General features: G+C 38.6%; 1 long non-coding RNA gene across 1 annotated transcript; it reads right to left on the reverse strand.

Annotated features, from left to right (window-relative positions):
• Positions 1-2873: 2873 nt before the first annotated feature.
• Positions 2874-13875, reverse strand: LOC141276093 (uncharacterized). The gene is made up of 4 exons (XR_012325035.1): positions 13725-13875; positions 12168-12341; positions 10031-10160; positions 2874-2933 (listed from the first exon to the last, which is right to left on the reverse strand). It is a non-coding gene; the product is annotated as an uncharacterized lncRNA (long non-coding RNA).
• Positions 13876-15628: the final 1753 nt, after the last annotated feature.

The raw sequence follows: 15628 nt of genomic DNA on the forward strand, positions 1-15628 counted from the left end.
GTATATGACTTACTCTCTCTCTTGGGTAGAGAGAGAAAATGGGGAAGTAAATATGACAAAATGTTAATGACACATGAAATTGGATAGAAAGTATAAAAGAGTTCTTTGTACTATTTTTGCAAATTTTCTGTCCAAATTATCAAATTGTTTCATGATAATAAAGTTTTTAAAAAAGGAAAAATATTGAGTGTCTACCAATGCCAAGAAGGCATTCTTAGAGATATTTGCAATACAAAAACAGAGAGGATGCAAAAACAGGAAATTAAACAGGAGTTACAAAATGGTGTCACGAGTGCTATAATCTAAATAGCTCTACTGTACCTCTTCCTAAGTGAAGCTGGTTGTATTCCCCAGATTCATCTGCCCTCCCAAAAGACAGTAGAGGATTCTCCACTTTAGTATGTTACTTTAACCCTTAGCCTTGACCTTTATTTCTGGCCACCGATTTTCCTATGTGATTGACCATCAAAATGATCACACTCTCAACCCATTGATGCTGGCCTGTGACCTCTATTTGCTGCAGAAGAAGAATCTCAGGATATGCAACATACATGTGGGTAGATTAAACTTGTAACTATGGGGCTTAGGTCTTCTAGACTTTGGGCTTTTTGAGTGTTTTTAAAAAATTTTATTTATTTAATTTATTTATTTTTGGCTGCATTGGGTCTTCGTTGCTGCACACGGGCTTTCTCTAGTTGCGGTGAGTGGGGGCATCTCTTCATTGTGGAGCACTGGCTTCTCATTGCGGTGGCTTCTCTTGTTGTGGAATATGGGCTCTAGGTGCAGGGGCTTCAGTAGTTGTGGCCACGGGCTCTAGAGCACAGGCTCAGTAGTTGTGGCACACGGGCTTAGTTGCTCCGTGGCATGTGGGATCTTCCCAGAGCAGGGCTCGAATCCATGTCCCCTGTGTTGGCAGGCGGATTCTTAACCACTGCGCCACCAGAGAAGCCCTCTTCTAGACTTTGAGTACTAACTAGACTGTAGCTTTTGGTACTTGACATTCAAAGAACTATTCTGTTCACTGGAACAATTCCAGCACCTCACTCTCATGTTTTCAATGAGGCAGGAAAATGGAATGGTTCAATAAAGAAGCATATCAGAACAACTGTCTGCAGGAGAGAAAAAATGTGAAACCTTCACCCCTGTCCCCATTTAGAATCACTGTGCATAAGGAGTGTTATTGCGGATAGTGCTGTGTAGTGATGTAAAAAGTGGCAAAGCAAAATACAGGTTGGCACTCACTGATCTAGTCTAGTTTACAGGTAAGGAAACTTTTACCAAGAAAGGTAAAACGTCTTAACCGAGATTATGCAACTGGTACGTTGAACTCTATGAAATCAACATTTTTGTAGGTTAAAATAACTGTCTAATAATGGTGACTTTATATAGTTAAAAATAATAATGTTATGCTTGGTCTTCATGCTCCTAGGGAAGGGCCTTTCTAGTAGACCATGCTTTTTGCTTGATATAGAAAACAAAGTACTTTCTGAAAGATTCACCAATGACAGATACGCTGTTTAAATTGAACGATTTTCTTGATACCCAGGGCCCTCATTTATGGTCACACTCAGGGTGCAAGGCACAATTTCATGAGGCACTGTTCACGTACTCCATGACGCAAGTGGCAGAATCATCACATTCTACACTGGAAAAACATTTTACACACATGCTCTTTTGAACTTGTTTCTTTTCCTTGATATCTGACATTAATATTCACTAATTATTGCTATGCCTACTTCCTGATACTAACCCTCCTTTCAAATTCCTTCCTTTTTGATATTTCTCATTTTTACAGTCCTAGAAGCCTACTCGTTGCTTTTCCATTGGTAGCTTATTTCCCTCGCATGGCTCTGTATCCCTCCCTGCCTTCTCCTTAATGAGGATCATCCCATCTGCCCTTATTCTCTTCTCTCCATGAGCGATGTCATCAAAGTGAATCCCATCCAACGTTAATTTAAATTTACAGATTAAATTATTTATATAAGGTAACTCTTATCTGAAGTGCAGAAGCAGAAACACAAAACAACATAAGAATGAGATTTCTAGGTGTCCATTTTTTTCCTAAATATTTCTGAATATTTAGACGATTGGATGTGTTTTGAATTATGTTTTAAAGTCTATTTTATTTTATTTTTATATGTGCATATATGACTGAACTGATGTGTTCCATGACAGTTTTCTAGAAGCAGCATGAGGGAGAAGAAAACTAGGAAAACAGCGTATGGACCAGAAGGAAAATTAGAGACAGGATCTGAAACATGTATTTAGAAAAGTGCTGAATAACTTAGTTATGTGGAAGAAAGATCAGCAAACATGCAGAGATGTGAACTCATCCTAGCAACAGTTTCCAACCATGGCTGTGATGCCAACGATAGCTTTAGCTGAGAGCCTCTTTCATTCAGAAAACATTACTAATTCTAACATGCATTGTTGTATGTAACTTTATCTTAGGTGTACACGTCCTATTTGGGGGAAAAAAACCCTAAAAAACAAGTAATATCGAGTAAAAATTTGATCTATTTTTAAATTTCTGTGTTTCACGTTTAAAGTTGAACCACTAGATTTTTTTTCCAGCAAAACTAGGACCAATTTGATGTTTTATTGATTTAGAAATATCATGCTTTCTCAGACTTTACATGCTATGCTTTGATGGCCTGACTGCTGGGTGTTTTATTCACAAAGCCTTAATAACACTCTTGGGGATGGAAGGTCTGTTGCTCTTTTGTTATTGCTGTTTGTTTGTTTATCATTTTTTTTCCTGACTAGAAAGTCAACATAGATATGTGCATTTTGTTGCAGGTTACCAACTACAGGCTGAAAATAGTTTTGTAAGACATAGTTTATTTTTCCTTTTTCAGACATAGTTTATTTTTCCTTTTTCTTCCTTTCATCGAGATCCGTCATGGATAACAAACATTTGTAAAGAATAAACACTGGGGAAAGAAAAAAACATAAAGTTTTAAAAAATATATATATATATATATATATATATAACATTGAAAAGACTCCCCTTGTGAATTGTTATAGAACTTTATGGTAACTTTTAAGTTCATGGATTTATTAGAAGTTACTAATTGGATGTTCAGATCCAGTCCTTTATTTTTATAAGAATTTTATCTACATTCCATTCACTTATGAAAAACACATTTTCCTATCTCATCTACTTTAACAGCAGGACTCAAAATGCCTTAGGAAGGTGAGTGCTGAGAAAGACTTTGCCTAAGAGGGGATTTTGGTTGGCATACTGTTCAACAAGACATAGATTAAAATGGCCAGACATCCTGGATTGTCTTTTCCAATTTTAATTCAATTCACTTTAACAAATGGTTTTCTAATGGTCTAAAAATTATAAGACACTGGATTGGACTGGGCAGGAAATAAACATATGGGATATCCTTTATCCCCTAAGTAGTTTAGTTTGGTTGGGTTTTGGGGGAGGCAATAAAACTTGTACATATGTAGCTGTTATAGGAAGCAAGAGTAAATGGGCTTTGTTAAAGAGCCATCAGTACGGTGCTATAATGTAACAAGCCCAAATAGATGTCATTCTTTTAGGACTGAGAGGGTTATTAAGCCTTCATGGAGGGAGCTAATTTTGAAATAAACGTTGGAAAAAATAAAGTTTTTAAAAGCAGAGAAAGAAAGTCGTATCAGAAGGAGGGAAAAGTGTGAACCAAATGCAGTTTTAATTTTGCCAGCAAGTAGGGGGCTTATAATGGCTTTTGATAGAGATTGGAGTTGTGTTTTAGGCAGTGAAGTTTAAGATGAAGTTTGGACAAACACCTCAGCAGATCACATAGGATTCCATTGGTATTTTTAATTGGGTGAAATGTATCAAGTTCTTAACATAAATCTCTTTATAATCTGGACCCAGTCTATTTACTCTACCACTTTTTTCTAACACACCAAGATTAAAAGTAGAACCTAGGGAAACTCTAAAATATAAAGGATGGACACAGAATTATAAGTGAAAAAAAATGTCTGAGGGGCTTCCCTGGTAGCGCAGTGGTTGAGAGTCCGCTTGCCAATGCAAGGGACATGGGTTCGTACCCCGGTCCGGGAAGATCCCACGTGCCGCGGAGCGGCTGGGCCCGTGAGCCATGGCCGCTGGGCCTGCGCGTCTGGAGCCTGTGCTCCGCAACGGGAAAGGCCACAACAGCGAGAGGCCCGCGTAACGCAAAAAAAAAAAAAAAAAATGTCTGAGAAGAAACAACAGTATGAAAAAAATATGGAGGAAATAAACTAAGAGAGAATGATGTAAGAACATGTTTCAGCTCAGTTTTTGAGACTAGAATAATCCTGACACCAAAAGTGGATAAGGACAATAACAAATAAAATTGCCAGTAAATGTTCCTTATCAACATGGACTAAAAAATTCTGAGTTGAGTTATATATAACTGGAAATCAGTTATATGTAGAAAGAAAAATGACAGTGTGGAGTTTATTCCAGGAATGCAAGGATGGTTTAAAGTTTGAAAATCGATCAGTGTAATTCATCACATTAATAGAATATGATGGTCTCAATAGATGCAAAGAAATATTTGATAAAATTCAACACCCACTTATGATAATTCTCAGCAAACCAGAAATTTAAGGATACTTTCTTAATCAAACAAAGGATATGTGCAGTTCAGAAACAGTTGCTACAGCCATTTGGAAAGTATTTTCATGGAATGACGTTGGGGGTGGGGTGGGGGTGGCTAAAGCCTGTCTAAAAAGGAATGAAGAACAGGGTAATTCAATGTAAACTGTACAAGCCTTGGCTATGATGGGAAAAGGAGAAAAGGGTGATGGTTCCAGGAGGATAGTAGGAAGGTGTTTTTTGGGTTTTATTTATTTTTGATATTTTGAAAATTGGAGAAAATGAACTATTTATCATTACCTAAATAGACCATGCAGTTTTACTCCCTATGCTTAGCACATTGTATATATCTGGGGACTGACAGGAAATAGATACACACTTAAAGGCTTTAACTGGACAGAGCTAAATATTGGGACTATTTAGAGGTACACAGGGACTTACAGTATTAGAATTCTGTTACCACCCCTAGACCTGAAGTTGCACCCATGAGAATTATATGGTCTAACAAGATTAATACCTTGAACTCTCTTTCTTCTCACCCGCCATTATCCTGTAGGTACCTACCACTGGCTGATCCCAACAGAAAACAGAGAGCAAGGAATCCTGGGTAATGCAGTCTGCAGGGGGTCACTCTACTAGGTCACAAAGAGATGGACAGGAAGAGATTTGGAGAGGCCAATGAAGAATAACTAGTACACACATGTTGTTGTCTAACTATTACGCCCTTCCCTACTTTTCTATCTGGCAAAATCCCCATTACTTGTCAAGGCTCAGTTCATGAGAAATATTCTATATGGACTAACAGTGCTTCCCAGCCAACGAGAGTTGGTCTCTCTTCTATTCGTATGCATGTATCTGTGACAAAGAATATTTACTGGTGTAAGAACGTGGTGGACACAGTATTAACCTGTATTGTTTATCTCATTTATCCATATAATCTTTTTTTTTTTTTTTTTTTTTGCGGTACGTGGGCCTCTCACTCTTGTGGCCTCTCCTGTTTTGGAGCACAGGCTCCGGACGCGCAGGCTCAGCGGCCATGGCTCACGGGCCCAGCCGCTCCGTGGCATGTGGGATCTTCCCGGACCGGGGCACGAACCCGTGTCCCCTGCATCAGCAGGTGGGCTCTCAACCACTGTGCCACCACGGAAGCCCTATCCATATAATCTTTTAAGGTAGATATATCTACTTAATCACTGAGGAATCCTAGGCTTAGCAGGTTAAATAACTTGTCCAAAGGTACAGAGCTGGTGACTGGCAATTTTGCCGAGTTCATACTGCCTTCATCACTTCATGCTCCCATAATGCCTTGTGTATAGATCAAATAGAGCACTTTACCACATTCCATTTGTTGAAAGTCAAGCAAGAAAAACATACATGTAGCGAATGATGATCACAGATTGCCAACAGGCAAGCAACTCATCCTGGCACCTTTAATCACTAGTAATGGTGTGAGTTTCTCTAAGAAGAGGGTCTTGGACTGGGGCAGATTTGGTATCTGTCCCAGTGACAAATGGGATGATGGCAAAGCATGGAGTCAGAGTTCTACTATATTAGGTAGGTCTACTTCTGTTGCAAATGATAAAAATCCTCCTTAAGTAGTTGAAGCAACAAAAGAAAATGTATTTGTCCATATAGCTAGCAAGTCCAAAGTGGACCTGACTTAAAGTATAGATAAACAAGTCTAAGAGTTCAAGGGTTCACACAATGTCTTCAGGGCTTTTTCTCTCTCCCAATCTCTGTTTTACTTTTTAAAAATCTTTTCCTTGCCTATTGCTCAATTTTCTTCTGACAAGTTCTCTCTGCTGCCACTGGTAGCCTTTGGTTTACACAGCAATTTCTTAGTACGTTCAGTTGAATGAGAATGTCTTTCCAATATCCATTTATCAATTTAGGAAGGCATCTCTTTGGTCTTGCTTATTTGTTAAATGCTCACCCCAGGGTCAATTACTGTGATAGGGAAATTGGTCACATTAACTGGTCATGTTTGAGATACACGTCCACCACTAAGGATGGGAAAGGGAATAACTGCAGGATGCTAGAAAAATAATGAGAGTTAATGGGAAATGTGCTGGGTAGTCCATCCAGATAGCTATCACAATCTTTACCCAATCTCCTTGCCAATTTTCAAATTAAATGCACTCTTCTTTCAAAACATGGTTTTGTTTTTTGTTTGTGTTCCAGCTCTACCATCAAGCTTTTCAGGAAATCATTAGCATGAGTGTAATTAATAGAAGTATGGTATTTTCACCCTTATGAAAAATCTTTCTCACAGTGGTTAATTCAGCACAGGGAAACTGTATTGCAGTTTACCCATATTGTCACTCTATTAAAAGCACAAGAATGGCTTCGTATTGAATGATGTGTTATATTAGTCTTCACTTTTTTTCAGAGGACTGACATGACATGTATCTGACAACCCTTTGACATATACCTGACAATCCAAATTACTTTTCTCCTCTGCCTGCTGTATCAATATTTCTTAAACATTTTGGGTCAACAAGAATCTGATGAAAGCCAAGGACCCACACCCTAGAAAAATGCACATATAAACATACCATGAATTTTCTACAGAATCCTAGGGAGTTCACAAATCTCTAATGTGGAGAACAGTTTACAACGTGGGGAAAGCAAAGTATAGGCTTGCACATACAGTTAGTACCATAGCTGAGCAGTGTGCAGTTTTGTAGGCTTTGTGCTTTTTTTTTTAACATCCTTATTGGAGTATAATTGCTGTACAATGGTGTGTCAGTTTCCACTGTACAACAAAGTGAATCAGCCATACGCATACATATATCCCCATATCCCCTCCCTCTTGCGTCCCCCTTCCCCTCTTCCCATCCCACCTCTCTAGATGGTCACAGAGCATCGAGCTGATCCTCCAGTGCTACACGGCTGCTTCCCACCAGCCATCCACTCTACACTTGGCAGTGTATATATGTCAGTGCTACTCTCTCATTTCGTCCCAGCTTACCCTTCTCCCTCCCCGTGTTCTCAAGTCCATTCTTTACGTCTGTCTTTATTCCTGTCCTGCCCTTAGGTTCTTCAGAACCAATTTTTTTTTTTTTTTTAGATTCCATATATATGTGTTAGCATACAGTATTTATTTTTCTCTTTCTGACTTACTTCATTCTGTATGACAGACTCTAGGTCCATCCACCTCACTACAAATAACTCAATTTCATTTCTTTTTATGGCTGAGTAATATTCCATTGTATATACGTACCATATCTTCTTTATCCATTCATCTGTCGATGGACACTTAGGTTGCTTCCATGTCCTGGCTATTTTAAATAGTGCTGTAATGAATATTGTGGTACATGACTCTTTTTGAATCATGGTTTTCTCAGGGTATATGCTCAGTAGTGGGATTGCTGGGTCTTATGGTAGTTCTATTTTTAGTTTTTTAAGGAACGTCCATACTGTTTTCCATTGTGGCTGTATCTATTTACATTCCCACCAACAGTGCAAGAGGGTTCCCTTTCCTCCACACCCTCTCCAGCATTTATTGTTTGTAGACTTTTTGATGATGGCCATTCTGACCAGTGTGAGGTGATACCTCATTGTAGTTTTGATTTGCATTTCTCTAATGATTAGTGATGTGGAGCATCGTTTCATGTGTTTGTTGGCAATCTGTATGTCTTCTTTGGAGAAATGTGTATTTAGATCTTCTGCCCATTTTTGGATTGGGTTGTTTGTTTTTCTGATATTCAGCTGCATGAGCTGCTTGCATATTTTGGAGATTAATCCTTTGTCAGTTGCTTCGCTTGCAAATATTTTTGTGATGAGCTCTATCAAAAAATTTGTGATGAGCTCTATCATAAATTCCTGAAATTTAAGGTACATATATTAAGGTGGGATAGTTGGACATACAGGATCTGTGTTCATGATGACAATCTGGAATCCTTCTATAGGACAGTGTCTCTCAAACCTTAGCATGTGTAAGAGTCACTTAGAAGGTTTGTGGAAATAGATTGCTGGCCCCACCCCCAGAGTTTTTGATTCAGTAGGTCTGGGGTGAGGCTGGAAAATGTTCATGTCTAACAGCCTACCAGGTGATACCAGCACTGTTGGTCTGGAGACCACACTGGGAAACACTGATGTAGAAGATTCTGTTGTTTTGGGTTTCCATCCAACTTGTTCTCTTCTTGTTACAGCATCCCTTCCAATGCCCCCAACGTCCTTTGGGAAATTGCTTCTCTCTTACTCCAGCCATTCTGTTCTTATTTTTCTGCCTACGTTCATTCATGTGTGATTACTCACGGAGAAATACATCTATAGAGAAAACCAATTCAATAGAAACAGAATAGAATGGTGGCTGCCAGGGGTTGGGCACATGGGGGAATGGTGAGATGTTGGTCAAAGGGAATAAACTTCTAGTTATGTAATGAGTAAGTTCTGAGGATCTAATGTACAGCTTGGTGACTATAGTTTAAAATAAGGTATTGTATACTTGAAGGTTGCTAAGAGTAGATCTTAAGGTGTTGTCACCACCAAGAAAAAGAAGTTAACTATGCAAGATGATTATGTGTTAATTATCTTCTTTATCTTGGTAATCTTTCCACAATATAGACATCTCAAATCATCACGTTGTACACTTTAAATATATATATTTATGTTTGTCAATTACTCCTCAATAAAGTTGGAAAAAAACAGAAATAAAAAAGAAGAGAATGAAGCCACCACATAGGAGAAGCTAGAAACAGGGAAGGAAAAGAAGAGAGAAGAGAAAAGAAAACACAGAAAAGAGGAACAAGATAGTCTTTATATCCCATTCATTCTTGAAGTTGGGTCCAGCACTTGCCTTCCCAATCACTTGAGCAATAAATTCTTTCTTTCTTAAGTCACCTAGAATGTGTTCCTGTAACTTTCTATGAAGAAGTCCTGATACATTTTCTTTTATTTTTTTAAAAGACCTTTTGAGATTCCAATTCCCACATGTTATATCTGGTTATTAAAGTAAGTTAATAAATATTCTTTGTTTAAAAAATTGAATAATATTTACATATTCCCAAATCAAGTAAAATCAACATAAGTCAAGTTTTATTTGCATACTTCAATTTGTGTTCTGGTTGCTACAACTACTGATTTGGTTACCTTAACATGAACACCAATCTAGGTGGTATTAGCCATAGAGTATGTGCTGGCATGGGCTCTGTTTAATAGTTTCTGCTCTGATGGTGGTGTTGTTATTGTTACTGATTTATAGGGAGACATTCAGGTCTCTGTCTTGTATTTTGCAAGTAGCTCCGATTAACATCTACAGATGCTCTTACTATTTTTCTTTTAGTACAATGAAATTAATAGGAAGGAGACCACCTGAGGCACGTTAATTAATAGTTAAGAGAAAACTTTAACCTATTTGCCCTCTTCATTCCTCCATATGGATAGGTAATATGTTTTCACTAATAAAATTTAGCCTGCTGCTATGCTGTATGTAACGTGAATTACCTTTCAGTGGGGTGCCAGGAGAACTTAGTGTAACATGCAAAACCTCCAGAGAATACCAGATTTTGTTTTTGCTCTTCCTTGAATTCTCTCTCTGGTGTGCCTTGTGGGGTTTAGAGGGATTTTAAAGCATCTGTATTTTTTTGGAAAAAGAAAAAAATTTCAGATTGACAATGACAAAGTTTCTCTCACTCCTTATATTACTGACTGTGTAAAATTGTTAATGTGCTTCTTTACTATTTTTGGTCTCCCCAATATCTTAGTGACAGTTGAAGAAGAAAGATGAATGCCCATGATTCATCTTGTTCAGATAGAGCACTTCTAATACTAAGAAAAAAGTGGAATATTACCTTTTGATGAGGTCTACTATTCCAGTGACAAATAGGACCTTAATAATCTACCATTATTGAATGAAGATAATAAATGACATTTCACTTATTCTCAAGACATCATTTCAACAGAAACTTTGGAGGGAGGGGTTACTTTATATCCACAGGGGGGAAAATATTAAGAGTTAGGTATAAACCCTGAAGCTGTTATTCTCTAGTTATTTTATTAAATTACAGATGCATGAAACTTTTCCAGGCTTATTTAATTTGTGCCCCTGGCTTCTCTTTAAGAGCGGGGACAGATAGCACACATTTCCATGATGTAGCATGAACAGGGACCTTATTTCACTTGTTAGTTGAGTAGAAGGTGAACAGAGTTTTCTGGGGGAAATATAAAACAGAGTTTCCCACTGAGCTAACCTCATTTTCTAGGATTCTACCATTGCCCTCGCCATATGTCCCACTGCATTATTATAAAGACATCAAACTGCTAAGGTTATTTCTGTTTTTAGTAAATAGGTGCTAGTTATATTTCTAAAATTATCCCTATGCAAGTTAAATTTCCTTTTGAAAGAATTGTCGGTACTAATGTACAATTTCGATTACCTAAATTCAATGAGAGGAAATGACATGTACAAAAGAGAAGGATGGGGCAGGGGTTGGGGGTATTAGAAAGGTAGATTGGAGTACAACATAAACATTAAGCTAAGGAGTTTGGAATGAATTCCAGTACCTTGGAGAACTCCTTATAGTAATTGGTGTGGGTCTCTGGGTATCATTGCAAATTCAAACTTAAGCCATATGTGAAGGTTTTTTTTTTTTTTTTTTTTCCTCTACGTGGGCCTCTCACTGTTGTGGCCTCTCCCGTTGCGGAGCACAGGCTCCGGACGCGCAGGCTTAGCGGCCATGGCTCATGGGCCTAGCCGCTCCGCAGCATGTGGGATCTTCCCGGACCGGGGCACGAACCCACGTCCCCTGCATCGGCAGGCGGACTCTCAACCACTGCACCACCAGGGAAGCCCTGAAGGTTTTTTTTTGAGAACTTCTACTGCCAGCACCATTACCAGGCTTCACCCCTGATGTGAGAGGTGTGAGTGGGGGCTATCTCCTCTTCAGACAAAAGATTATTTCATTTCAGATCCTGTGTTTCTATTCAAATAGCCCCTCTATCCATCCTCCTGCCAGCCTCTGTCTGATACATGCACACTGATATTGTAAGCCAACTTTCTCTTGTAGTAGGCTCCCACAATTTTTCTCATAAATATAGTGCATGAAAGCAACATAACCTGTTTTTTAAGCATTGTGGACATGCAAAGAATAAATCAAGAAATGTGTAAGACTAATGATTAAGAGCAGGCATTCTAGAGTCCGAATGTATTGGGTCAATTCCATGTTCTGAAACTTACTTGCTGTGTGACTCTGAGAAAGTTATTTAACTCTTTCAGTCTTTGTAAAATGAGGATAGTGTTTGGGCCTCATATGGTTATTTCAAAGTGTCAATGAGTTAGTATCTGTAAAGCACTGATAACTGTGCACAATACACAGTAACGTCTCAATAAGTGTCTGAAATATCTCTTATAGGTTTTGACCTGATGAGAGTCCTAATCAGTTAATATGGGTTCGCAGAAAAAGCAAGGGCTTTGTAGGCAAGCAAACTTGGTTTCAAATCTTGGCTCAGCTGCTACTAACCATGTGAACTTCGGCCTCTCTGAGCCTATCTCCACATCAAAGGATTGCTCAGCAGGCATACCCAGGCTGCAAGTAGTAGAACACCCTACTTGAAATGCTTAACAAATAAGGAAAGATATTACCTTGTGTAACCAGTAGTCGGGGATGAAGGTACAGTGTGTCACTTTCTGACGTTTTTCTTACTACTCTTTGGCTTCAGCCCTTCTCTCTCTGTCAATTTTGTTCTCAGTCTGGCTCCTCTCATGGTCCCAAGTTGGTGGCTGGGACAACTTGGGCAAGATGCTCCTTTTTCCTGCCTAGAGTGAGAAAGAGAGATTCTTAGCCAACCATGAAATACAACTTCTTCCTTTTACCCTTCTGAATCATTTTAGGACACACAATCACCCATAGACCAATAACAAGACTCAGAAAACTAGCATAGACTAATTAGAATCCTCCTTTGGAAGGGATGGAGATAGAAACCTGAAAAAAAAAAATCAGTGTTGTATTTGGAAGAAGGAAGGGGGAAATGGATACTGTGTGGGCAACCAAGTATGTTCATCACAATTTGTTTTTAATGTTAAATAATATAATATAGTTACATATATATCATAGCACCCAGCTGCTGTACCAAAATGCTTTCTTCTTTTCTCTCTGTAGTAATTTTCTTATTCATAAACACATTAAATTAAACTGAGGCTTTATCTGGCATTGTTGATGGATTAGTTGAAAAAATGAAGGTTGGGAGGGGAGCTGGAGAGAGAGATTTAAGAGCAGTTAGAACAAATTAGAAGGTTTTATAGTAGTTCAGATAAGACATAATAAACCCCAAACCATGGAGGCGACAAACTGGAAGATAATGATAAGTGTGAAAATATTACAGAGCTAGAATTCATAGGATTGATGAGTGACTGGTGATAGGAGATGGGTGGTAGGAAAGGAAGGAACTTCAAGATTTTGAATCTGGTTGCCAGGGAGAATGCTAGTATCTGTAATACAGAAAGTAGAAGAAGGGTTAGTCTGGGGGAACGGGATGACTGGTTCAAGGGGTGTTTTGAGTTCAAAGGTCTGGCAGAATATCCAAGCAGATAATTAATGAGATTATTAATTTCGTGTGGAGGCTAGACCCTTTGGGTCATTCAAATAGGGGTGTTAGACTTGGTGAAATTTCAGGAAGGATTGTGCACATCTAAATGGAGTGGATTAAGCAAAGGAATTAAGAAACAGCTACATCTGTAGATAGGAAGAGAATGATCAGTCCAAAAAAACACACAGATACAGCCCAACAATAGATGCTGAGGGATAAATTATTTCAAACAAAGGGGTATTCAACAATGTTGAATGGCACAGATGTTTCAAAGAGTTTAAAAATAGAGAAAAGACACAGGACTCAGTGATTAGAAGGTCCATATTACCTCTGAGGAAGTAAATTTGATAAGATCAGTAATGAAATTTAAGAAATTTTGAGTGATCAGAAAAAGACGACAGGAATAGCTACTCTTTCAAAAATCTGCTGGTAAAGGGAGAATCATGGGGTGGTAAGCACAGGATGCTACAGGGTTGAGGAATTGTTTTTGTTTAAATTCAGAGAGAACTGAAGAGATTTATGGGAGAAGAAACAGAATCAGTATAAGAGAAAAGACTGAAGATTCAAGAAAAAGAAGCAATGATAGAACACCTCTCAATTTTTAAGAACTTACTATGTGGCAGGCATTGTTAGGATTCCATATTTCAAAGGCAGAGCCTGAGCTCGTGGGCTGTTCAATAATTTACGCAGGATCCCACAACTAAAAGGGGCAGAGCCATGCTATGCGTCCACTTGTGATGGCAAACTCCGTATTCCCTGCTGTGCTGTGATCTCAGCTCCTGGAGGAGGGGGTGGGGGGCATCAGAAGTACCAGTGAAGAGAGGCATTCACTTTGGCAAAGAGGAGGCGCACTTCTTTTTCAAATCTAGGACAAAGAGAGAAAGAGAAAGTGAAGGTGGGAAAGAATTTGGGATGGAGGAGGAAATTGAAAAGTGCAAGTGAGAGGTCCTTAACTTGTTCATCAGAGTCCTGCCTTCGGAACATAAGAGATGGGAGGATTTCTTAGCCTTAAGGAAATTGGAAATTTTTCTAATAGTTAATGCATATCTTGCCCTTTCACCACCTCTTTGGCCAAATTTAACAGTTGTTACATATAAAGTTTTTCCTTTAGTAAAGAATGATTTAATATCATCAGAAAGAATTGTAAGAATGGTATGTAAATGGTAAATGTAAAGTTAAATGCCTTATAAATATTTATAGAGTGAGTGATTGGGCCCATGAACATTTAAAATGGGTAAGTAGTTTATGTATGATTTTACCAGTAGTATGAAGGGGTATTATGTTCATTGCTATTTTTTTCATACTTTCTCTTATATAATAACCCTAGTCAGCTGGGCATTTTGCATCATTGCCTCAGGGAAGTAAAACACAGTAGAAAGAGAAAACAAGGGGTTAATTCTTAATTTTTGAGGGTTTAAGCCTAGGCCTCCGACAGTGAACATAAAATTTGGATAATGCAAAATGATGAAAGTGATATAAAGAGCAATAAAGTTCTGTCTCACTTTGTCTACCACTGGTGTTTATCTCCAGACTAGATGACCATTTTCATTGACACAGTAGAGATATGGAGGAGAGATAAAAGGGAAACCAGGAGTGAGCAGATGCTGTGATCCCTAACAGGATCTGGTGGACCTAAAGGAAACCACAGCCACCCCATGGGGACCTGAAGATCGAAGAGCAGAGGACACTTTTCATGGGCTCAACTCAGAGAGGAAGTTCTGGCTTAGTGTGTCTATGCAGTGTATGTAGACAGATGGATCTACAATTGACTTATTGTTTCTTGCACTTCACTGGGGTGTAAGGAAAGTTGAATGACGCCTGGATGTGGGAAAGCAGCACAGAAAAGGAAAATGACTGCATGGGGGAACTCAACTGGGTTTCTCCAGGCTCAAAATGATGCAGTGAAAGGCAGAATGACTCCAGAAAGAACTTGCAGGAGTTCACCGAGAGAGAGAGAGAGAGAGAGAGAGAGAGAGAGAGAGAGAACGAGCCAGTTCTGAAGGATGCCAAGAACAAGGGATGGCTCAGGATTCTGACATGAATAGATGATGATGTAGTACAGAAGCACCTACCTTCTACCCCTCGATGGCTCAGTACTGAGTGAATGGTTCCTATACCACTCCCCACCCAAATTCACCTTGTGGATATTGGTGAATAACCACAGTGACATACTCACGGTGGGAATATACTCATAGTAACAACAGTCATAATTTTCGTAAGAATCAGATTTGATAAATTTACATTTCATAATTTCAAAGGACTGGAAATAAATATACAGCATTTTAATTCAAATGTCTAGTGCTACCTTGAAATTCAACAATATTGTAATCCTTAGTAGCAACAATGTTTCTAATGTACTGGTATTATTTGCCACACAAACTTGTAGAGGAAGTAGAAAATCCCCAGGAAGTACATGGATAACTAGGACATTTTTAAGTCCAAAATGAAAATGTTATAAAGTTCTCTAAAGTGCTTTCCTCAAAAGTCAGGTGTAATCAAGATGAAGAGAGGGGCTTC

Source organism: Tursiops truncatus, chromosome 12 (assembly GCF_011762595.2).
Source record: "Tursiops truncatus isolate mTurTru1 chromosome 12, mTurTru1.mat.Y, whole genome shotgun sequence".
Classification (NCBI taxonomy): Eukaryota; Metazoa; Chordata; class Mammalia; order Artiodactyla; family Delphinidae; genus Tursiops; species Tursiops truncatus.